Source organism: Saccopteryx bilineata, chromosome X (genome assembly GCF_036850765.1).
Source record: "Saccopteryx bilineata isolate mSacBil1 chromosome X, mSacBil1_pri_phased_curated, whole genome shotgun sequence".
In the NCBI taxonomy this organism is placed as follows: domain Eukaryota; kingdom Metazoa; phylum Chordata; class Mammalia; order Chiroptera; family Emballonuridae; genus Saccopteryx; species Saccopteryx bilineata.
This window is the reverse complement of record NC_089502.1, coordinates 724,714-751,240: the sequence shown is the minus strand read 5'-3', so window position 1 is coordinate 751,240 and position 26,527 is coordinate 724,714.

Below are 26,527 nucleotides of genomic sequence, written 5' to 3'. Positions count from 1 at the left end.
AGACACCAAATCTTTTTCGCCTGCAAACTACTACCTTCTTTATTAGATCCAGCTAATAACACTGTTTTGTCTTTTTCCAAATAGCTCCAGATATATGGAAAAGTTTTATATAGGTGGATGGGGATCCTCAAACCCCTCAGTGAGATCTTCTGAGCATGGCTTTTAAGATACCTAGAGGCAGAAAAAGTCCAATAGAGATCAGGGGAACTACCAGCTTTTAGGATACACCCTTAAAGGCTCCAATGCCCCAAAGGGGTATCATAGGATGCCATCTGGGTCCTGCTTCAATAGTGGGAAGGAAGGTCATTGAGCTAAAGCCTGCCAGGCTTACATGCCTCTGCTGTGAGGAAAAAGGGACACTGGAAGTTAGGCTTCCCCCTCGCTCCTCTAAGGGAGTGTTCAGTCTCTTTCAGCCCTGGTCAAGCCACCTATGACCTAACCTTGCCGAGAATGCTGGGGTTTGCCACTGGGGGCTGAAGGTGCCCAGGGCCATTGGCCCCATCTACAACACAGTGGATGAGCCTAGGGTATTTCTTCCAAGAAGCAGGTAAACTGATCTCATTTGCACAAGGGCCACTTAACTATGTTTTGCCTGAATAGTCAGGTTTTTTATTCTTCCCTCAAAGATCTCTGTTGTGGGTGTTGATAGTCCTATTTTCTGCTGCTTTCCTTAATATATAGTGTTTCCTTTATCCTTCCTACCTCAATGCCCCACTTATATTTCAGGCTGGGACCTACTCCTAATTTAGACCTCTCTTTTTCCCTTTTGCTAACTTCTATTATGAATCTACCTTTGCCACCTAGCTTAGTGTATCCCAAGGTTCTCTTTACCGTGCCACAGTCACAGAGCTCCAGGGAAAAGCAACCTGGTCTCAACTCTCCAGGCAGAGGAGAACAGAAGCTCCATATCCACGCATGCTGCAAATAGCTTTTCCAGTCTACCTGAACTATTACCAGCTAGAAGCAGCGGTCATTGGGACTTGGACATGAGCTGCAAAGTATAGAATGGTGACAACAATTCCAGTGCCATGCAGACTTTTCCTGGATGTGGACTTTTCCTGGACTCTGGCTCCCTGTGACAGCTCCTAACAGAATGAACTGTGGTTGGGTTGCATTTTTCAGGAATTTGGCATGGTGATGGGGCCAACTTGGACTTGGTGAACATGTTAAGGACACTACTCTTTTATGGATTCTTGCTGTATTGGCCAAGAGTTTGCTTAAAGGCTTTTAATCAGTGTAAAAAAATAGAAGACTGAATAAAGAAGATGGGGCACATATACACCATGGTATACTATTCAGCTGGAAGAAATGATGACATCAGATCACTTACAGCAGAATAGTGGAATCTTGATAACATTATGCGGAGTGAAATAAGTGAATCAAAAGAAAACAAGAACTGCAGTATTCCATACATTGGTGGGACATAAAAACGAGACTTAGAGACATGGACATGAGTGCGGTGGTTACTGGAGGTGGGGGGAGGGGAGAAGGGAGAGGGGAGGGGAAGGGGTACAAAGAAAACTGGATAGAGGGTGACCAAGTATGGCTTCTCTTTAGGTGATGAGTATGCAACAGAACTAAATGACAAGATGACCTGGAAATGATTTCTTTGAATATATGTACCCTGATTTATTGATGTCACCCCATTAAAATAAAAATTATATATAAAAAAATGCTCAACATCACTATTCATTAGAGAAATGCAAATTAAAACCACAATGAAATATCACCTTACACCAGTCAGAATGGCTCTCATCAACACAATAATACAGAATAAGTGCTGGTGAGAATGTGGAGAAAAGAGAACCCCCCTGCACTGCTGGTGGGAATGCAGACTGGTGCAGCCTCTGTGGAAAACAGTATGGAGATTCCTCAAAAAATTGAAAATTGAACTGTCTTTTGACCCAGCTATCCCACTTTTAGGAATATACCCCAAGATCACCATAGCACTGTTTCAAAAGGAGAAATGTACCCCCATGTTTATGGCAGCATTGTTCACAATAGCAAAGATCTGGAAACAGCCCAAGTGTCTGTCAGTGGACGAGTGAAGCTGTAGTACATATAGACAATGGAATACTATGGGGCCATGAAAAAGAAGGAAATCTTACCTTTTGCGACAACATGGATGGACCTGGAAACTATTATGTTAAGTGAAATAAGCCAAGGAGAAAAAAAATATCATACGACCTCACTCATTTGAGGAATCCAATGAACAAGGTGAACTGAATAATGGAATTGAGACAGCGGAGAAATCAAAGGGACCAGAGGAAAAGAGCACAGAGGGAAAGGGGATGATGGGATGAGATAAACTTGAAGAGAAGGGGGGAGGGCACTATAGAAAGGGGGATAGGAGAGATGTTGAGGGAAATATGTAGGAGGGGGATGCATTCGGGCAACACTAGAATCTATGTAAACACTATAAATTAAAATCTATAAAAAAACAAAAAAAACATAGGGATTAAACTTATGAACCTTGATCATAAAGAATACTTAATGAATTTGACTTCAAAGGCAAGAGAAGTAAAAGTAACAGAAATTGGTTGAAATTATATCAAGCTAAAAAGCTTCTGCACAGAAAAGGAAACCCACAACAACAACAAAAAAGCAGCTAACCAAATGGGAGATGATAATTACAAATAACAGCTCTGATGAGTGGTTAATATCTAAAATACTTAAAGAATTCAAGAAGTTCAGCAATAAACAAACAATTCAATTGAAAAATAGGGATCGGGCCCTGGCTGGTTGACTCAGTGGTAGAGAATTGGTCCAGTGTGTAAATATCCTGGGTTCAATTTCCTGGTCAGGGCACAAAAGAGAAGGATTCATTTGCTCCTCCACCCCACCCACTTTTGCTTTTCTTTCTCTCTCTCTTTCTATCTCTCTCCCTCTCCCTCTTATCTTCCCCTCCTGCAGCCAAGTTTCCATTGGAGTGAGTTGGCCCCAGGCTCTGAGGATGGCTTCGTGGCCTCTGACTCAGGCATTAAAAAATGTCTCCAGTTGCAAGGAAGCAAGTGACTCATGTGGGCACAGAATCTCCCACTAGTGAGCTTGCTGAGTGGATCCTGGTAGGAGAACATGTGGGAGTTTCTCTTTGCGTCCCCTCCTATTACTAAAATTAAAAAAAAAATTAAATGGGGAGAGGACTGAACAGACACTTCTTCCAAAAAGACAAATTGCCAACAGACATATGAAAAGATGCTCATTTTCACTAGCTATTCAAGAAATGCAATCCATAACTACAGTGAGATGCCACCTCACCCCTGTTAGATTGATTATTATTAGCAAGACAAGTAATAACAAGTATTGGAGAGGCTGTGAAGAAAAAGAACCCCTCATTCACTGCCAGTGAAAATATAAACTGGTACAACCATTATGGAAGAAAGTATGGTGGTTCCTCAAAAAATTAGGAATAAGCCTGTCCAGGTAGTGGCACAGTGGATTGAGTATCAGCCAGAGATGCTGAGGACCCAGTTTTGAAACCCTGAAATTGCCAGCTGTAGCATGGGCTAGTCAGGCTTGAGTGTGGGCTTACCAGTTGAGGAATCACCTGCTTGAGCATGGGATCATAGAAATAACCCCATAGTCGCTGGCTTGAAGCTCAAAGTTGCTGGCTTGAGCAAGGGGTCCCTGGCTCAGCTGGAGTCTCCTAGTCAAGGTACATATGAGAAAGCAATCAAAGAACAACTAAGGTGCCAGAACTATTCATTGATGCTTATTATCTCTCTTCCTTCTTGTCTGTCTCTGTTTCTCTTTCATTAAAAAAAATAAATAAGTAAAAGAATAGAACTACCATATGATCCAGCAATTTCTCTACTGTGTGTCTACCAAATTTACTTGAAAATATTGGTATGTAAAGACATATGCACCCCCATGTTTATCCCATCATTATTCACAGTGGCCAAGACATGAAAACAGCAGAAGTGTCCTTCAAGAAAAGATTGGATAAAAAAGATGTGGTACATATATACTATGGAATATTACTCAGCCATAAGAAATTATGAAATATTGCCACTTATGACAATATAGATGGACTTTGAGAACATTATACTAAGTAAAAAAAGTAAATCAGAAAAAGTTAAGAACCATATTTTACATATGTGTGAAACCATAATTTCACACATATGTAAAATATAAAAATGAGACACATAAATATAGGTAAAATTGAGGTGGTTAGAAGAGAGTGGGGATTTCAGAAAGGGGTTGGAGAATGTAGAGGGATAAATATTGATATATGTGTTGGAAAATGCTTTGACATTGCGTGATGGGCACACAATGCAATCAACAGTACATATACTATAGAAATTTTTACCTGGAACCTATGTACTCTTATTAATCAATGTCACTACATTTAATTTAATTTAATAAAGAAAATTTTAAAAAAGGAATGTGCATACAAAGATATTTTGATTAAATAATTTTATGTAGTTATATCCCATTACTTTTTTTCAGTAATAAATTTTTCTGATTTTTTTTCTTTCTTGCTAAGAGAAGTAGCTGGAAGTAGTTTGTTTACATAATGCATTTTTTTTGTATTTTCTAATTTTATTTTTTTATTGGGGTGACATCAATAAATCAGGATACATATATTCAAAGATAACAAGTCCAGGTTATCTTGTCGTTCAATTATGTTGCATACCCATCACCCAAAGTCAGATTGTCCTCTGTCACCTTCTATCTTATTTTCTTTGTGCCCCTCCCCCTCCCCCTTTCCCTCTCTCATTCCCCCCTCCCCCCCGTAACCACCACACTCTTATCAATGTCTCTTAGTTTCACTTTTATGTCCCACTTACGTATGGAATAATGCAGTTCCTGGTTTTTTCTGATTTACTTATTTCGCTTTGTATCATGTTATCAAGATCCCACCATTTTGCTGTAAATGTTCCGATGTCATCATTTCTTATGGCTGAGCAGTATTCCATAGTGTATATGTGCCACATCTTCTTTATCCAGTCATCTATTGACGGGCTTTTTGGTTGTTTCCATGTCCTGGCCACTGTGAACAATGCTGCAATAAACATGGGGCTGCATGTGTCTTTACGTATCAATGTTTCTGAGTTTTTGGGGTATATACCCAGTAGAGGGATTGCTGGGTCATAAGGTAGTTCTATTTTCAGTTTTTTGAGGAACCACCATAGTTTCTTCCATAATGGTTGTACTACTTTACATTTCCACCAACAGTGAATGAGGGTTCCTTTTTCTCCACAGCCTATCCAACATTTGCTATTACCCTCCTTGTTAATAATAGTTAATCTAAGAGGTGTGAGGTGGTATCTCATTGCAGTTTTGATTTGCATTTCTCTAATAGCTAAAGAAGATGAGCATCTTTTCATATATCTGTTGGCCTTTTGTATTTCTTCCTGGGAGAAGTGTTTGTTCATGTCCTCTTCCTATTTTTTTTATTGGATTGTTTGTTTGTTGTTGAGTTTTATGGGTTCTTTGTATATTTTGGATATTAGGCCCTTATCTGAGCTGTTGTTTGAAAATACCATTTCCCATTTAGTTGGCTTTCTGTTTATTTTGCTATCAGTTTCTCTTGCTGAGCAAAAACTTCTTAGTCTGATGTAGTCCCATTCATTAATTTTTGCCTTCACTTCTCTTGCCTGTGGAGTCAAATTCAAAAAATGCTCTTTAAAACCAGGTCCATGAGTTGAGTAACTATGTCTTCTTCTATGTACTTAATTGTTTCAGGTCCTATGTTTAGATCTTTGATCCATTTAGAGTTAGTTTTTGTACAGGGGGAGAGACTGTAGACCAGCTTCATTCTTTTGCATGTGGCTTTCCAGTTTTCCCAGCACCATTTATTGAAGAGGCTTTCATTTCTCCATTGTATGTTGTTGGCCCCTTTATCAAAAATTATTTGACTATATATATGTGGTTTTATTTCTGGACTTTCTATTCTGTTCCATTGGTCTGAGTGTCTATTTTTCTGCCAATACCATGCTGTGTTGATTGTCGTGTCCCTATAATAGAGTTTGAAGTCAGGTATTGTAATGCCCCCAGCTTCATTCTTTTTTCTTTAGGATTGCTTTGGATATTCGGGGTTTTTTATAGTTCCATATAAATCTGATGATATTTTGCTCTATTATTTTAAAAAACATCATTGGAAGTTTGATGGGAATTGCATTAAATTTGTATATTGCTTTGGGTCATATAGCCATCTTGATTATATTTATTCTTCCTAGCCAAGAACAAGGTATATTCTTCCATCTCATTATATCTTTTTCGATTTCCCTTAACAATGGTTTATAGTTTTCTTTATATAAGTCCTTTATATTCTTTGTTCTGTTTATTTCTAAGTATTTTATTTTTTTTGTTGCAATCGTGAAGGGGATTATTCTTTTGAGATTGTTCTCAATTGTTTCATTGTTGGCATATAGAAAGGCTATAGACTTCTGTATGTTAATTTTGTATCCTGCGACCTTATTGTATTGGCTTATTGTTTCTAGTAGTCTTTTTGTGGATTCTTTGGGGATTTCAATGTATAGGATCATATCATCTGCAAAAAGTGATACCTTTACTTCTTTTTTTCTGAAATGGATGCCTTTTATTTCTATGTCTTGTCTGATTTCTCTGGCTGGAACCTCTTGTACCACATTAAATAAGAGTGGAGATAGTGGACAACCCTGTCTTGTTTCTTATTTAAGGGGGAAAGTCTTCAGTTTAGTGCCATTTAATATGATGTTAGCTGATGGTTTATCATATATGGCCTTTATCATGTTGAGATATTTTCCTTCTATACACATTTTGTTGAGAGTCTTAAACATAAAATTGTGTTTTATTTTATCAAAAGCCTTTTCTGCGTCTATTGATAAGATCATGTGGTTTTTGTTCTTTGTTTTGTTGATATTGTGTATTACGTTAACCGTTTTAAGTATGTTGAACCATCCTTGAGATTCTGGGATGAATCCCACTTGATCATGATGAATTATTTTTTTAATATGTTGTTGTATTCGATTTGCTAGTATTTTGTTTAGTATTTTAGCATCTGTATTCATTAGAGATATTGGTCTGCAATTTTCTTTTTTTGTGCCATCCTTGCCTGGTTTTGGTATGAGGGTTATGTTGGCCTCATAAAATGTGCTTGGAAGTATGGCTTCTTCTTCAATTTTTTGGAAGACTTTGAGTAGAATACGAATTAAGTCTTCTTTGAATGTTTGATAAAATTCGCTGGTATAACCATCAGGGCCTGAACTTTTATTTTTGGGGAGGTTTTTAATGTTTTTTTTCTATTTCTTCTCTACTGGTAGGTCTGTTTAGGCTTTCTGCTTCTTCTTGACTCAGTCTAGGAAGGTCGTATTGTTCTAGGAATTTATCCATTTCTTCTAGGTTGTTGAATTTAGTGGCATAAAGTTTTTCATAGTATTCTACAATAATTCTTTGTATATCTACGGTGTCCGTGGTGATTTCTCCTCTTTAATTTTGGATTTTGTTTATAAGAGTTCTTTTTCTTTTTTCCTTGGTAAGTCTTGCCAAGGGTTTGTCAATTTTGTTGATCTTTTCAAACAACCAGCTCCTTGTTCTATTAATTTTTTCTATAGTTTTTATGTTCTCTAATTCACTTATTTCTGCTCTGATTTTTATTATATCCTTTCTTTGGCTGGTTTTGGGTTTTCTTTGTTCTTCTTTTTCTAGTTCCTTAAGGTTGGAAGTTAAGTGATTCACTTGGGCTCTCTCTTGTTTGTTCATATATGCCTGAAGTGATATGAACTTCCCTCTTATCACTGCTTTTGCTGCATCCCATAGATTCTGATATGTCCTATCGTCATTGTCATTTGTCTGTATATATCTTTTGATCTCTGCGCTTATTTCTTCTTTGACCCATTCATTTTTTAAAAGTATGTTGTTTAGTTTCCACATTTTTGTGGTTTTTTCCCCCTCTTTTTTGCAGTTGAATTCTAGTTTCAAGGCTTTATGATCAGAAAATATGCTTGGCACAACTTCGATTTTTCTGAATTTGCTGATGTTGTTTTTGTGGCCCAACATATGGTCCGTTCTTGAGAATGATCCATGTACACTGGGAAAAATGTATACTCAGTCACGTTGGGATGAAATGTCCTGTAGATGTCTATCATATCCAGGTGCTCTAGTGTTTTGTTTAAGGCCACTATGTCTTTGTTGATTCTCTTTTTGGATGACAAATCTAAAGCCGTCAGCAGTGTATTGAGGTCTCCAAGTATGATTGTATTTTTGAAAGTTTTTGTTTTAAGATCAATAAGTAGCTGTCTCATATATTTTGGTGCTCCTTGGTTTGGTGCATATATATTAAAAATTGTTATGTCTTCTTGATTCAGTGTCCCCTTAGCCATTATGAAATGGCTATTTTTGTCTCTGAGTACTTTTCCTGTCTTGTAGTCAGCATTATCCCATATGAGTATTGCTACACCTGCTTTTTTTTGGATGTTATTTGATTGGAGTATTGTTTTCCAGCCTTTCACTTTGAATTTCTTTTTATCCTTGTTACTTAGATGAGTTTCCTGTAGGCAGCATACAGTTGGATTTTCTTTTATAATCCATTCTGCTACTCTGTGCCTTTTTATTGGTGAGTTTAATCCGTTTACAATTAGTGTAACTATTGACACTTGTGAGTTCCCTATTGCCATTTTATATCTTGCTTTCTGTTAGTTTTGTGTCTTGTTTGATTCTTCTCTTTCGTTTTTCTATCTTTTGTTTTTATTTGATTGTATTCCATACATCTTTCCTCTGTTGCTATCTCTTCTATCTCATGTGCTTCTGTGGTGGTTTCTTCAATGGTGGTTACCTTTGAGTAATGAAAAGTGTCCCTACCCTGTTCATTGTAGTGAACTATTTTGTGAGTACTTTTGCAATCCATCGTCCTTTGCTACTGTTTATCTCCATCTTCTCCCCCCCTTTCTTTTTGTTGTTGTCACAGTTTAAATTTGGTTTTATTGTGTTCTTCTTGGAGCTTTTACTTGTGTCTCTGTTTTTTTTTTTTTTTGTTCTTTGTATCTGATTGGAGAACCCCCTGTAGTAATTTCTGGAGTGGGGGTTTTCTGATGATAAATTTCCTCATCTTTTCTGTATCTGTGAATGTTTTTATTTCTCCTTCATATTTGAAGGATAGCTTTGATGGGTATAGTATTCATGGCTGAAAGTTTCTCTCTTTCAGGACTTTCAATATTGGGGTCCACTCTCTTCTAGCTTGTAGAGATTCTGCTGAGAAATCTGATGATAATCTAATGGGCCTTCCTTTATATGTTGTATTCTTCTTTTACCTGACTGCCTTAAGAATTTTTTCTTTGCTGTTGGTTTGTGTCAATTTCATTATGATATGCCTTGGAGTAGGTTTGTTGGGGTTAAGAAAACTCGGAGTTCTGTTTGCTTTTTGAACTTGAGGCTTTAGTTCTTTCCACAGGCTTGGGAAGTTCTCATCTATTATTTGTTTGAGTATGTTCTCCATTCCATTTTCTCTCTCTTCTCCCTCTGATATACCTATTATACTTATGTTATTCTTTTTGTTGGAGTCAGATAATTCTTGTAGGTCTATCTCATTTTTTTTAATTTTTTAGTCTCTTTCTTCTTCTCTCTGTTGTGCCTCAAGTTGCTTGTCTTCTATTTCACTAATCCTCTCTTCTATCTAACCTGTTCTATTAGCTAAGCTTGTTACTTCGTTTTTCTGCTCGTGAATTGAGTTTTTCATCTCTGTTTGATTTGTTTTTATAGTTTCAATTTTCTTGGACATATATTCTTTGTGTTCATTGAGTTGTACTATGAGCTCCCTAAATTGCCTTTCTGTGTTTTCTTGTATATCTCAGAGGATTTTTAGGGTTTCTATCTTGAATTCTCTGTCATTTAGCTCCAAGGTTTCCAATATCTTAAATTTGTTCTCCATAGATTTTTCCTCATCTAGCTGTGTTACCTCTCTTTCTTTTGTATCCATGATATTTGATTTTCTCTTCCTTAATGGCATCTGAGGGTGGTTTTTTGATAGTATTAATGAGATTTAATAAAGAATAAAAAGTTAAAAAAATAAAAAAATAAAAATTTAAAAGTTGTTTTTTTTTAATTAATAATGAATTAAAGAAAAATAAAATAAAATAAAAATTTTAAAAAAAGGAAATTATTCCCCCCCTTCTTTTTTCCTCTTTTCTCCCCTCTTTCTTGAGAAAATCTTGTGGTGAAATGTGAATTATAACAAACAATGCCTGTGATGGGGGGCCTGAATTGGGGAAAAGTAATAAAGGGGCAAAAAAAAAAAGAAAAAAAAAGAAAAAGAAAGGAAAAAAGGTGGTATGGACCCACAAAAAGCAAATAAGGAAAAAATTTGGGTCAAGAATAAAATGATTTGCTTTTAGGTGTTGGTTGTCTAAGATTTATGATGGGAGGAATAAGAGGAAAACAGAAAAATGGGGGGACAAATTAAAAAATTTCTATTATATTTAGTGGAACAAGAACTAGATAAAATGGAGAGCCAGGGATGGGAGCACTGCTAGTGTGTTAAAAAGGTGAAGTAAAAACCCCCCAAAATGCCACAAAGATAAGTTTGAGTTCCAGATAAGATAATTTGTTTGTTATTGAGGTTTGAATGAGAGGAGATGTAAAGGACAAAGAAAGAAACTAATATAGAGGAAGAAAAGAAAGAGAGAGAGAGAAAAAAAAGAGGGAACAACTAAAAGAAGAAAAAAGAAAGGAGAGAGAGAGAGTTAAGGGTTTTGGAGTGCAACCCTCATAGAGAGAAAGGAAGAGGAGAGAAAAGATAATGGGAGATGTAACACTTATGGGTAGTATAGTTCAAGGAGAGCAGAGAGTAAGACCGGCAGAGAGTTAATCGGCCAAATTGGAGGAGGAAAAAAGTATCAAGAATGAAGATAAGAGAAACAGATGAACAAATATAATAAAATGGGATAGGTTATAAAGTCTGCAGATTATTCTTGATTTTGAGAGGTTATCTTTTTGCTTTTTCTTTTCTCTCCCTCTTCCTGGTCGGTGACTCTGTACCCCGGGTTCTGCCCCTTTGGCACGCTCAGGTAGAGGTTTGCAGTTGATAAGTCTCTATGGCAATGTCATGTATTGTGCTTTAGTCTCGTTGGCAGTCGAGGCTTATTAGCATTTATAGGCTCTGACAGTGAGAGAGTTCGTGTTCCTGGAGCCTTTCTCCTAGTCTTTCCTTCCTCAATTAGTAGCCTGATAATCCAGCTATGGGGTTGCTGCTGCCTCTGCCTGGATAGTAAGAGGCTCAAAGAGCTGGCAACTCCCCACTCTATTTCCACTCAGCATAGGGCTCTGGGTAAGGCTCAGTCAGTCACAGCTGCTAGCATAATCAGGCGGGGTTTCTGCCCACTCAAAGACCTCTGGCTCTGCCACTCTGTCCGGTAACACAGGCGGGCACCCACTTCCGGGGCGCTTGGAGGAAACTCTCACTCACTGTCTGCGTGCGCAGACCAGGATATTTGGCCAGCAGTCTCACGCTCTGTGTGAAACCCCCAACCGCATGGAAAAGTTGCAGCGTTGGAATTGGCTTTCGCTCCGTCCCCGTGCGTGGCTTTTGCAAGGTGCTGGGGCAGCCCGAGATTCCGCTTTGGCCCACACAAAGGCCCCTGACTCTGCCCCTTTGTGCGATAACATGGGCATGCACTGCCGAGCCACTCAGAGGAATCTCTTACTCCCTATCTTCGCGCACAGACCAGGATATGAGGCCGGCCGCGTTTCCCTCTGAGTGAAACCCCCACCAGCACAGAAAATTTCCATCATTGGAATTAGTTCTTGCTCCCTCCCGTGTGCGGCTTTCCCAGGGTGCTGGGTCTGCCCAGAGATTCTCCTTTCGGCCCAGAGAAAGGCCTCTTACTCTGCCTCTCTGTGGGGTAACACGGGCACCCACTCCCGGGGCTTAGGAAGAAATCTCTCGCCCACTAACTGTGCACCGACCAGGAGATTGGGTAAAATGGCTGCCCCACTTGTCTTTCTTTGTTTGGGTTTGGCGCGAGTGTTAGCTTGTATTGCCCAGGTTGCCACAGGATCAGTTTTTCCTCAGCTTGGATCTTCGTGCCACAGCCTGGTTTGGCCATTTGTGCCGCGGTCTGGATCTATTCACCCCTTTGCCCGCCTCAGTTTCTATATTCACAGTTACCAGAGAAAGCCGCCCTGTTTAGTTTAGTGAGGAAGGTGGAGCATTTCTTACTCCCTATTTCCTTCAGGGTTTGGTTATATATTTAGCCAATTTTTCACTCGACCATACCTTCGGGTGTATTGCAAAGCATCTGGAGGCTCTAAGGTTAGGTTTTTCTGTTTCTGGTTGAAGATCTTGTTGAGTTTTGGGGGAGATTTATCGATATCGCTTCCTACCCTGCCATTACTCTGACATCATATCATAATGCATTTTTAATTAGAGCTTACTCTATGTTTTTGTGCACTACTGAATTGAATTAGGAAAACATATTTCCCAAATCCATTTAGCTTAAGTTTTAGTTATCTTTAATTTTCTAGGAATTGAGAAAAATATTTAAGCTTTGTATAATGTAAAATACCAACCAAGATGTCAAATTTACCATTGTGATGTTTTATTTTTTCTTTCCAAGCTGAAAGTTCTCTTGAGTTTTCAAACTTTCTATAGCTCTTTCAAGGTTGATAACTGAAGGTCATTAAGGCACTGATAAGTATAGATGAAAAGTTACAAAATAGTCATAAGTAATATAGTTAATACTATAATACCTATGTATGGTGCTGTGGTGGGAATCAAGTAATTTAATAATCAATTCTCTGTCCTAATCCATTTTAAGTATAAGAAAATGAATAAAGCAAAAGGTAGTTTATTATTTCATGCATTTGATTCTTAAATAATAACAAAGAGGTATACAAAACTAAATTGTCATAAGAAAGAGTTTTAAAATATTAATGAAAAATATTAAATAATACTTGACAACAATAGAACTGTTATTTAAGATATTTCCAAAGGCAGATTGTCACCCTCTGGTTGTTTGGCACTTTTTTTCTTTCTTTTTTTTTTTTTTAATAAATTTTTATTAATGGTAATGGGATGACATTAATAAATCAGGGTACATATATTCAAAGAAAACATGTCTAGGTTATTTTGTCATCAAATTATGTTGCAAACCCCTCGCCCAAAGTCAGATTGTCCTCCGTCACCCTCTATCTAGTTCTCTGTGCCCCTCCCCCTCCCCCTCTCTCCCTCCCTCCCTCCCTCCCTCCCTCCCTCCCTCCCATGTCCTCCCTCCCCCCCCACCCTTGGTAACCACCACACTCTTGTCCATGACTCTTAGTCTCATTTTTATGTTCCACCAATGTATGGAATCATGTAGTTCTTGTTTTTTTCTGATTTGCTTATTTCACTCCTTATAATGTTATCAAGATCCCACCATTTTGCTGTAAATGATCTGATGTCATCATTTCTTATGGCTGAGTAGTATTCCATAGTGTATATGTGCCACATCTTCTTTATCCAGTCTTCTATTGAAGGGCTTTTTGGTTGTTTCCATGTCTTGGCCACTGTGAACAGTGCTGCAATGAACATGGGGCTACATGTGTCTTCACGTAACAATGTTTCTGAGGTTTTGGGGTATATACCCAGTAGAGGGATTTCTGGGTCATAAGGTAGTTCTATTTGCAGTTTTTTGAGGAACCACCATACTTTCCTCCATAATGGTTGTACTACTTTACAGTCCCACCAACAGTGAATGAGGGTTCCCTTTTCTCCACAGCCTCTCCAACATTTGCTATTACCCGTCTTGTTGATAATAGCTAATCTAACAGGAGTGAGGTGGTATCTCATTGTAGTTTTGATTTGCATTTCTCTAATAACTAATGAAGCTGAGCATCTTTTCATATATCTGTTGGCCATTTGTATCTCTTCCTGGGAGAAGTGTCTGTTCATGTCCTCTTCCCATTTTTTTATTGGATTGTTTGTTTGTTTGTTGTTGAGTTTTATGAGTTCTTTGTAAATTTTGGATATTAGGCCCTTATCTGAGCTGTCGTTTGAAAATATCAGTTCCCATATAGTTGGCTGTCTGTTTATTTTTATATCAGTTTCTCTTGCTGAGCAAAAACTTTTAATTCTGATGTAGTCCCATTCATTTATCTTTGCCTTCACTTCTCTTGCCATTGGAGTCAAGTTCATAAAATGTTCTTTAAAACCCAGGTCCATGATTTTAGTACCTATGTCTTCTTCTATGTACTTTATTGTTTCAGGTCTTATATTTAGGTCTTTGATCCATTTTGAATTAATTTTAGTACACGGGGACAGGCTGTAGTCGAGTTTCATTCTTTTGCATGTGGCTTTCCAGTTTTCCCAACACCATTTGTTGAAGAGGCTTTCTTTTCTCCATTGTGTGTTGTTGGCCCCTTTATCAAAGATTATTTGACCATATATATGTGGTTTTATTTCTGGGCTTTCTATTCTGTTCCATTGGTCTGAGTGTCTATTTTTTTGCCAATACCATGCTGTTTTGATTATCGTGGCCCTATAATATAGTTTAAAGTCAGGTATTGTAATGCCCCCAGCTTCATTCTTTTTCCTTAGGATTGTTTTGGCTATTCGGGGTTTTTTATAGTTCCATATAAATCTGATGATTTTTTGTTCCATTTCTTTAAAAAATCTCATAGGGATTTTGATGGGAATTGCATTAAATTTGTATATTGCTTTGGGTAATATGGCCATTTTGATTATATTTATTCTTCCTATCCAAGAACAAGGAATATTTTTCCATCTCATTGTATCTTTTTCGATTTCCCTTAACAATGCTTTGTAATTTTCATTATATAGGTCCTTTACGTTCTTTGTTATGTTTATTCCTAGGTATTTTATTTTTTTTGTTGCAATCGTGATGGGGATTATTTTTTTGAGTTCGTTTTCTAATATTTCATTGTTGTCATATAGAAAGGCTATGGACTTTTGTATGTTAATTTTGTATCCTGCGACCTTACTGTATTGGTTTATTGTTTCTAATAATCTTTTTGTGGAGTCCTTCGGGTTTTCGATGTATAGGATCATATCATCAGCAAAAAGTGATAGCTTTACTTCTTCTTTTCCGATATGGATGCCTTTTATTTCTTTGTCTTGTCTGATTGCTCTGGCCAGAACTTCTAGCACCACGTTGAATAAGAGTGGAGAGAGTGGACAACCCTGTCTTGTTCCTGATTTAAGGTAGAAAGTCCTCAGTTTTATGCCGTTTAATAGGATGTTGGCTGATGGTTTATCATATATGGCCTTTATCATGTTGAGATATTTTCCTTCTATACACATTTTTTTGAGAGTCTTAAACATAAAATTGTGTTGTATTTTATCAAAAGCCTTTTCTGCATCTATTGATAAGATCATGTGGTTTTTGTTCTTTGTTTTGTTGATATTGTGTATTACGTTAACCGTTTTGCGTATGTTGAACCATCCTTGAGATTCTGGGATGAATCCAACTTGATCATGATGTATTATTTTTTTAATATGTTGTTGTATTCGGTTTGCCAGTATTTTGTTTAGTATTTTAGCATCTGTATTCATTAGAGATATTGGTCTGTAGTTTTCTTTCTTTGTGCCATCCTTGCCAGGTTTTGGTATGAGGGTTATGTTGGCCTCATAAAATGTGTTTGGAAGTATTGCTTCTTCTTCAATTTTTTGGAAGACTTTGAGTAGAATAGGAACCAAGTCTTCTTTGAATGTTTGATAGAATTCACTAGTATAACCGTCTGGGCCTGGACGTTTATTTTTGGGGAGATTTTTAATAGTTTTTTCTATTTCCTCCCTGCTGATTGGTCTGTTTAGGCTTTCTGCTTCTTCATGACTCAGTCTAGGAAGGTTGTATTGTTCTAGGAATTTATCCATTTCTTCTAGATTGTTGTATTTGGTGGCATATAATTTTTCATAGTATTCTACAATAATACTTTGTATTTCTATGATGTCTGTGGTGATCTCTCCTCTTTCATTTTGGATTTTATTTATTTGAGTCCTGTGTCTTTTTTCCTTGGTGAGTCTTGGCACTTTTTTTCTTTATGTTATATTTTTGTTTACTAAAGTAACAAATGTAAGGGAATTAAAATGTAGTATTTCATCAAAGGTATAATGAGTTTTATGAAATGAATAAATATGCATTACAAACATAGTTCCATCAAATTTTTTTCACCTATGGACAGAGTGAACATATGAACATTACTTTAGGAGCTTAGATACACTGTTGCCCAGATGAACATTAAAAAAAGTAAGAAGCCTGATCAGGCGGTTGCGCAGTGGATAGAGCATCGGACTGGGATGCAGAGGACCCAGGTTTGAGACCCCGAGATCCCCAGCTTGAGTGAGGACTCATCTGGTTTGAGCAAAGCTCACCAGCTTGGACCCAAGATCATGGGCTCGAATAAGGGGTTACTTGGTCTGCTGAAGGCCCGTGGTCAAAGCACATATAAGAAAGCAATCAATGAACAACTAAGGCGGTGTTACCCAACATGGGGCCCATGCCACACAGGGGGGCAATTCGATAGTTAAGGGGGGCAATTTGAAAATGGACTCGACACGACTTTAACTCTTTTGCCCTGGGCCATTTAAATGCAATGCTAGATATTGGTGCCAAATTTAACAAAAAATGCAATTCTTAAATAATTGCGGTAAATAATTATTAAGTATAATTTCGTTTGACGAGACCAAAATATCAACTGGATGATGGTGTCATCAAGTAAACTTCATCCTGGTTTCACCGCGGAGTGGGCCGTCTGCCACGGGGAACCCCGGACGTTTTAAAAACTCGCTAAACAACGCAGTTATTCTCACCTAATTGGCCCATCGCAACTTCTGTAGTGTTTCACATCATTCAGTTAGTGTTGATTTGAAATAAGTGTCAGTCAAAACTGTTGTAAAAGCTCGTTGATTTAATAAATATACATATATATTTTTATAGATATAATTGGTAAGTATTTGATTTTATTTTATCAATATTAAACTTTTTATTAAGTACTTCTCACATCGGGGCTAGAAAGCAATAATATTTTATAAATATTATTGGGGCTATAATAGTGCATGCATGACAATTTTAATTTTAGAAGCATAACTTTCCAGAAAATTTTGTCAAGTGGAAAAATATAGATACCTTTTGATTTGCGGTGGTAGTGTAGTAAATGTGTTATATACATTTAAATATAAAATTTTAGTATACGTTTACTCTATGTCACATTGAATATGTTTTAACACATACTTTAATATTAGTTTTTAATTGATCTTATTTTTATTATAACCCATAGTAGAATGAGTGGTGCAAGCAAGAAAAAAACTCGTCAATATTCAGAGGAATATTTAAAATTTGGGTTCATACCCGCTGTTCACGATGAGCAGATTCCTTTTTCTCTTTTATGCCAGCAATGCTTGACAAACAAATCAATGAAACGAGAGATCGTCTTGAAGTGCATTTGAAGGTGAAACATAGTGCTCATATTAATTCAGATTTGAGTTACTTTAAAACTTTAAAGAAAAATTTTGAAAAAAGAACATTAAAGTCTCTATTTACTGCTCATACTTCAACTAATAATCGTGTTCTTGAGGCTAGTTATCAAATTTCTTTATTCATCGCTAAAACTGGAGAAAATCGCACTATAGGACAGAACTTAATAAAACCGTCCATATCAGCATTTCTTAAAACGGTTCTTGAAAAAGATGACAAAGATGTAAAAGCTATGCCACTCAGTAACAATTCTATTAGCAGAAGAATAGACGAAATGAGTGAGGATATTGAAAAACAACTTATTGAAAAGCTGAAAACAAGAAAATTCTCCTTGCAAATGGATGAATAAACTTTGAGAGACAGTGAGGCAATATTGATAACTTACGTAAGATATATTGATAAAGGACATTTTGCTGAAGAAATGTTGTTCTGTAAAAGATTAGAAAGCACCACTACCTCCAAAGATATATATAATAAGCTACAAAACTACTTAGATGTCAATGATATACCAATGAAAAATATAACATCTTGTGCTGCAGATGGTGCTCCCAATATGATGGGCAAGAAAAATGGCTGCTTCAAATTGATGAAAGATGCGAATCCAGAAATGATTCTTGTGCATTGTGTTATTCATAGGGAAAACTTGGTAGCTAAAAACATCTCGCCTCTTCTGAATGAAGTATTACATACAGTAATAAAGTTTGTTAATGCTATTAAAGCTAGTGCCAAATGTGAGCATCTTTTCAAGCTATTTTGTGAAGAACAAAATGAAGACCATGTGAGACTTTTACTTCATACTGAAGTAAGATGGCTATCTAAAGGAAAGTGTTTGAAAAGATTTATGGAACTGTTTGATACTCTTAGTGATTTTTTAAGCGACAAACCTGAAATGAATTATCTGTGAACAATAGATGGTAAAGCATTTGTGAGTTAGTTAGCCGATATCTTTGAAAAACTAAATATATTAAATAAGCAACTTCAAGGAACAAATAAAACTCTTGTTGATACAAAAGCAAAGATATTTGATTTCATTACCAAGATTGAGTTATGTCAGAAACATATTAACAACAAAAACTTTAAACAGTTTCATTGGCTCCAAAAATGTGAAGTAACTGATACCACTTTACTTGTTATTGTCAATCATTTGAATATTCTATCGGCTGATTTAAAAGAAAGATTTTCTGATTTAAAACAAATTGATTTCCCAACATGGATGATGCAGCCAATGTTAGTGGATTTGTCTGATATATCAAATATACAGTATCAAGAAGAACTCGCAGAATTGCAAAATGATGAGTCAGTTAAAGCTTTATTCAATATTAAAGGAGTGATGGCATGGCTTTGTGATAAAACAGAAATCAAATGCCCAAATTCAACCAAATGTGCAAGAAAACTATTGCTACCGTTTCCATCTTTATTTTTAGCTGAATGTGGATTTAGTGCTGTAAATTATTTACTGGTAAAAAAAAATCGGCTGGATATAACACAACATGGAGACTTGAGACTAAAGCTAACCAAATTGGAACCTAATATAAAATCTCTGTGCAGCAAGCATCAAGCGCAAGGATCACACTAAATTAAAATAATAAATTAATATAGAAATATCTGTATTAAAATTATTTGGAATTTAAATTTCTGTTTTTTATTATATGTTTTGAAATTTTACTTACTGTGTTTTGTTAACAATTTCATAGTGATTTCTTCCTAGAACCTATCATTTATGTTTATTAAGTGAACAAATCAATTTTTTAATGTTAAAAATTATGTATGTTACATGGGGGGGACATAAAAATTTTAGAAAGGTTAAGGTGGGGCATGGCACAAAAAAGGTTGGGAAACACTGAACTAAGGTGTCACAACAAAAAACTAATGATTGATGCTTCTCATCTCTCTCTGTTCCTTTCTGTCCCTATCTATCCCTCACTCTGACTCTCTCGCTGTCTCTGTAAAAAAAAAAAAAAAAAACCCCCCAAAAAAACTAAGAAATGTAAATTAGTGATTTCCACACTGAGTGGCTTCCCAGGTGTCCACCTTAGAGATGACCTTGATTACAAGTACCATTTTAACAACCGGTTTGCCAAACTCAACAAAAAATCAGGTGTAAGTTCTGTTGAACCAGTGTGATCTGCCTACATCTTACCACTAGTGTGGTGTCAGGTGCATACTGTAAATATCAGGAAGATCACTTTGTAAAGTAAATTATTGTCTAATCACTATATTGTACACATGAAATTAATACAAAATAGCAATGAAGATAAAGTAATTTAAAATTTTAATATTAATTCCGTATTTTATAAAGTTGAAAAATGAAGACTTACAACTGTAAATATTGATTATTAAAATAATCACATAATTTTTATCTATGTAATATAAGGTAGAGAGTTGAAATACAACTAAGAGTGGTGAAAGGTCCGATATTTATTTTAATTATTTTGTTTAAAGGTTTACTTACTTTCCCTCCTTGAATGTCATGATTATGACTTTTCTCAATCAATGCTGTTTGTTTCTTCTGAAGCAAACTTCAATAAAGTATTCATCTATACTCTCTGAATGTATTGTCCTTTTCTAGATATATTTTAGTATTTCACCTTTATGGTGGGAATACCAGCGAAACTCATAATAACTACATAGATTATCAGAAAGTAATGATTAAGTAGCAAATATTTCATATTTTTAAAGCAATCTATACATTGATGCCTTAAAGTGCAAGTTGCTACTGTTTCTATTTGTTCGATTTTATTCTTCACCATTAAAAAGAAAGAAAATATATAAAATTAAAAATAACTGTCTTTGATCTATGTTGGAATAATCCTTGAAGAATTTATTATAATTAATTGAACTGGCTTTGGTGCCCCTTTATTTCTTCTACTTTCCAAAGGGGGATTTTCTTTTTTCCTTCCTTCCTTCCTTCCTTCCTTCCTTCCTTCCTTCCTTCCTTCCTTCCTTCCTTCCTTTCTTCCTTCCTTCCTTCCTTTCTTTCTTTCTTTCATCACAAAAGAAAGTAGAAGGAGGGAAATTAGTTGGATTAACGTATACACTTCTTTCTGCCATTTCTTAGCCTTTTTGCCAAAGTACAGTACTGAATGAAACAGGAAAATATTGTTCAAAGATACAAAGAACTTAATATAATAGAGAGTTTATATTAAAGTACACAGGCAGTAGCTTTTGGAACAGAGTTATCATCACACACTGACTGGGAAGTGACTTCCTTGCATTATTTTAATATATAGTGGCCTTAAACAAAACACTAGAGCACCTGGATATGATAGACATCTACAGGACATTTCATCCCAAAGTGACTGAGTATACATTCTTCTCTAGTGAACATGGATCATTCTCAAGAATTGACCATATGTTGGGCCACAAAAACAACGTCACTTCTCTTGCCTGTGGAATCAAATTCATAAAATGCTCTTTAAAGCCCAGGTCCATGAGTTTAGTACCTATGTCTTCTTCTATATACTTTATTATTTCATGTTTTATGTTTAGATCTTTGATCCATTTTGAGTTAATTTTAGTACAGGGTGATAAACTGTAGTCCAGTTTCATTCTTTTGCATGTGGCTTTCCAGTATTCCCCAGCACCATTTGTTGAAGAGGCTTTTTTTTTCTCCATTGTATGTTGTTGGCCCCTTTATCAAAAATTATTTGACTCTATATATGTGGTTTCATTTCTGGGTTTCTATTCTGTTCCATTGGTCTGAGTGTCTATTTTTTTTGCCAATACCATGCTGTTTGGATTGTCATGGCCCTATAATATAGTTTAATATAAAACAATATGAGTGTCAATCTAGAATAGAGAAGGGACTGCCACTGAGGAGATCACAGTACTAGAGATGTTCATTGTGCTAGAACTGCTTGCAATTATTTCTTTTTAAAGGGGATTGTACTTTTTGAAAATGATGTTTCAGAAAGGTATTGATTGAGATTATTCAAAATAAGGTCCTTTATTTTTTAATGAAATAACAAGTAAAAGATTGAGTAAGCAGTGATAAATAATCTCTGTGCCTATTGAATAGAATAGTGTTTTCTTACCTGGGTTTATTTAAATTTTCTCTTTCTTGCAATTATAAATGACATAATGATTGTTTCTTTTTTTATTGTATCTTTTTTTCCTACAAAATTTTTTTTATTTATTTTTTAATGGAGTGACATCAGTAAATCAGGATACATATATTCAAAGATAACATGTCCAGTTTATCTTGTCATTCAATTATGTTGCATACCCATCACCCAAAGTCAGATTGTCCTCTGTCACCTTCTATCTAGTTCTCTTTGTGCCCCTCCCCCTCCCCTCTTCCCTCTCCCTCTCCCCCCTCCCCCTGTAACCACCACACTCTAATCAATGTCTCTTGGTATCACTTTTATGTTCCACCTACGTATGGAATAATGCAGTTCCTGTTTTTTTCTGATTCACTTATTTCACTTCATATAATGTTATCAAGATCTCACCATTTTGCTGTAAATGATCCGATGTCATCATTTTTTATGGCAGAGTAGTATTCCATAGTGTATATGTGCCACATTTTCTTTATTCAGTCATCTATTGATGGGCTTTTTGGTTGTTTCCATGTCCTGGCCAATGTGAACAATGCTGCAATAAACATGGGGCTGCATGTGTCTTTATGTATGAATATTTCTGAGTTTTTGGTGTATATAACCAGTAGAGGGATTACTTAGTCATAAGGTAGTTCTATTTTCAGTCTTTTGAGGAACCACCATACTTTGTTCCATAATGGTTGTACTACTTTATATTCCCACCAACAGTGGATGAGTGTTCCTTTTTCTCCATAACCTCTCCAACATTTGCTATTATCTGTCTTGTTAATAATAGCTAATCTAACAGGTGTGAGGTGGAATCTAATTGCAATTTTTATTTGCATTTCTCTAATAACTAAAGAAGATGAGCATCTTTTTATATGTCTGTTGGTCATTTGTATTTCTTCCTGGGAGAAGTGTCTGTTCATATCCTCTTCCCATTTTTTTATTGGATTGTTTGTTTCTTGAGTTTTATGAGTTCTTTGTATATTTTGGATATTGGGCCCTTATCTGAGCAGGTGTTTAAAAATATTACTTCCCATTTAGTTGGCTTTCTGTTTATTTTGTTATCAGTTTCTCTTGCTGAGCAAAAACTTCTTAGTCTGATGTAGTCCCATTCATTAATTTTTGCCTTCAGCAAATTCAGAAAAAAATCAAAGTTTAATTGTGTTCTTTTTGGAGCTTTTACTTGTGGCTTAGTTTTTTTGTTGTTGTTGTTTGTATCTGATTGGAGAACCCCCTTTAGTATTTCCTGGAGTGGGGGTTTTCTGATGATAAATTCCCTCATCTTTTCTGTATCTGTGAATATTTTTATTTCTCCTTCATATTTGAAGGATAGCTTTGATGGGTATAGTATTTATGGCTGTACGTTTCTCTCTTTCAGGACTTTAAATATTGGGGTCGACTCTCTTCTAGCTTGTAGAGTTTCTGCTGAGAAATCTGATGATAATCTAATGGGCCTTCCTTTATATGTTGTATTTTTCTTTTTTTTGGCTGCCTTGAGAATTTTTTCTTTGCAGTTGGTTTGTGCCAATTTCATTATGATGTGCCTTGAAGTAGGTTTGTTAGGGTTAAGAAAACTTGGAGTTCTGGTTGCTTCTAGGATTTGAGGCTTTAGTTCTTTCCACAGGCTTGGGAAGTTCTCATCTATTATTTGTTTGAGTATGTTCTCTATTTTATTTTTTCTCTCTTCTCCCTCTGATATACCTATTATTCTTATGTTATTCTTTTTGATGGAGTCAGATAATTCCTGTAGGGCTATCTCATTTTTTAAAATTTTTGAGTCTCTTTCCTTTTCTCTCTGTTGTGCCTCAAGTTGCTTGTCTTCTATTTCACTAATCTTCTCTTTATCTGGCCTGTTCTATTAGCTGAGCTTGTTACCTCATTTTTCAGTTCATGAATTGAGTTTTTTTATCTCTGTTTGATTTGTTTTTATAGTTTCAATTTTCTTGGAAATATACTCTTTTTGTTTATTTAGTTGTTTCCTGAGCTCCCTAAATTGCCTTTCTGTATTTTCTTGTATATCTCTGAGTATTTTTAGGATTTCTATTTTAAATTCTCTGTCGTTTAACTCCAAGGTTTCCAATATCTTAAATTTTTTCTTTGTATATTTTTCCTCATTTATCTGTGTTACCTCTCTTTCTTTTTTATCCATGATAATTGATTTTTTTCTTCTTTAACGGCATCTGAGTGTGGTTTTGATGATAGTATTAATGAGATTTAATAAAGAATAAAAAGTTAAAAAAATAAATAACAATAAAAAATCAAAAAGATTTTTATATATTAATCATTAATTAAAGAAAAATAAAATAAAATAAAAATTTGAAAAGAAAGAAAATTATTTCTCCCCCTCCTTTTTTCCTCTTCTCTCCTCTTCCCTCTTTCTTGAGAAAATCTTGTGGTTAACTGTGAATTATATTGTACTAAATAGAACAAACAATACATGTAATAGAGGGCCTGAATTTGGGAGAGTTAATAAAGGGGCAAAGGAAAAAGAGAAAAGAAAAAAGAAAAAAAGGGGGGAGCAGTATGGACCCACAAAAAGCAAATAAAGAAAAAATTTGGATCAAGTATAAAATGATTTGCTTTTAGGTGTTGGCTGACTAAGAGTTATGATGAGCAGAATAAGAGGGAAACAGGAAAAAGGGGGGGAATTAAAAAATTTAAAAATTACTCTTGTATTTAGTGGAACAAGAACTAGATAAAATGGAGAGCCAGTGATGGGAGTACTGCTAGTGACTTAAAAAGGTGAAGTAAAAACCCCCAAAATGCCACAAACCTAAGTTTTAGTTCCAGATAAGATAATTTGTTCATTATTGAGGTTTTAATGAGAGGAGACATAAAGGAGAAAGGAAGAGACTAATATAGAAGGAGAAAGGAGAGAGAGAGAGAGAGAGAGAGAGAGAGAGATGGAACCACTAAAAGAAGAAAAAAGAAAAAAGAGGAGAGAGAGAGAGTTAAGGGTTTTGGTGTGCAACCCTCATAGAGAGAAAGGAAGAGGAAAGAAAAGATAATGGGAGATGTAACACTTATGGGTAGTATAGTTCAAATAGAGGAGAGAGTAAGGCCGGCCGAGAATTAAACGACCAAATTGGAGGAGGAAAAAAAAAGAAAAAAAATCAAGAATGAAGATAGGAGACACAGATGAACAAATATAATAAAATGAGATAGGTTATAAAATCTGTGGATTATTCTTGATTTTGAGAGGTTATTGTCTTGCTTTTTTTTCTGTCCCTCTTCTTGGTCGGTGACTTTGTACTCCAGGTTCTGCCCCTTTGGCACACTCTGGTAGAGGTTTGCAGTTGATAATTCTCTATGGCGATGTCATATATTGGGCTTCAGTCTCGTTGGCAGTCGAGGCTCATTAGCATTTGCAGGCTTTGCCAATGAGAGTGTTTGTTTTCCTGGAGCCTCTCTCCTAGTCTTTCCTTCCTGAATTAGCAGCCTGATGATCCAGCTATGGGGTTACTGCTGCCTCTGCCTGGATAGTAAGAGGCTCAAAGAGTTGGCAACTCCCCACTCTATTCCCACTCAGCACTGGGCTCTGGGTAAGGCTCAGTCAGTCAGAGTTGCTAACATGATCTGGTGAGGCTTCCGCCCAATCAAAGACCTCTAACTCTGCCCCTCTGTGGGACAACATGAGCACCCACCCCTGAAGTGCTCAGAGGAATCTCTTGCCCACTCTTCATGCGTGCCAACCAGGATATCAGGCCGGCAGTGTCTCACTCCGAGAAAGCCCTCCACCTACACGGAAAAGTTCCAGCATTGGAATTGGCTCTATCTTTCTCCCTGTGCGTGCAGCTTTTTCAGGGCGCTGGGGCATTTCGGAGTTTCCACTTTTGGCCCACACGCAAGCCTCTGACTCTGCGCCTCTGTGGGAAAACACAGGCGCCCACCCCTGAGGTGTTCAGAGGAATCTCTTGCCCACTATCTGTGTGCACCGACCAGGACATGGGGAAAATGGCTGCCCCACTTGTTTTTCTTTATCTGGGTTTGGCGCGAGTGTTAGCTTGTATTGCCCGGGTTGCCACAGTCACAGTTTTTCCTTGGCTTGGATCTCCGTGTCACAGCCTGGTTCGGCCATTTGTGCCATGACCTGGATCTATTCACCCTCTTTGCATGCCTTAGTTTCTATACTGTAAGTTCCTAGTGAAAGCAACCTTATTTAGGTTAGTGAGGAAGGCGGAGCATTTCTTACTCTCTATTTCATCTGGGGTTTGATTATATATTTAGCCAATTTTTCACTCGTCTGTACCTTCGGGTGTGTTGCAAAATATCTGAAGGCTCCAAGGATAGGTTTTATTGTTTCTGGTTGAAGATCTTGTTGAATTTATGGGGAGATTTATTGGTATTGCTTCCTAATGCGCCATTGCTCTGACATCATCTCCCTCCTACAAAATTTTTTTAAAAATATTTGAGACAGCAAAATTCTGTTGAGTGATGTGGGTGAAGTGCCTTGTCTCAAAGTTCCATATTCTTTTAGAAAATTCTAGAAAGAAGTTTAAATCACATTTTTCTCTCTCTTCAATTTGAAGTAGGAGATGTGGCATAGGTTACTTTAATTTACAGCAGGGGATCTTGTGGTCTTTTGTGCTATCACATTGGAAAATTAGTTTAATTCACTTCAACTTTATAACAAGTAACTCTTGAGCATATTGTGCTATTTCCTAGACAGACCTACCTCCTGAGAAGTGAGTCAGTAACATAGTTAACCTGCCCTCTCTCAACCCACATTTAAATATGAGTCCTATGAACAAAAGTTTCTTTTCATTCTGGGTGCAAAAGATACTTGTCACTTGCTGAGAAAGGGTCAGGGTTCAATGGAGTGGGATTTGGGGGTTGGAGGTTGTTCTTTGGTCAAAATTTCTTGAGCATCCTCTGCAATTTCTGGACTTAGCCAAGGATCTGATAAGGGGGGGACTGATGTGAGAAAAATGTGAATAGAAATTCAGATTTTTATACTGAACTCACATATCCTGTTCCACATAATGGTGTGGAGTATGGCAAAGCTCTTAGGTTCTTAAGATTCCGTGAAAATGACATGGAGTCTTAAAAAGACTTTGGGATTTAGAACACTGAGTTCTTGCTGTGTGACTCAAAGCA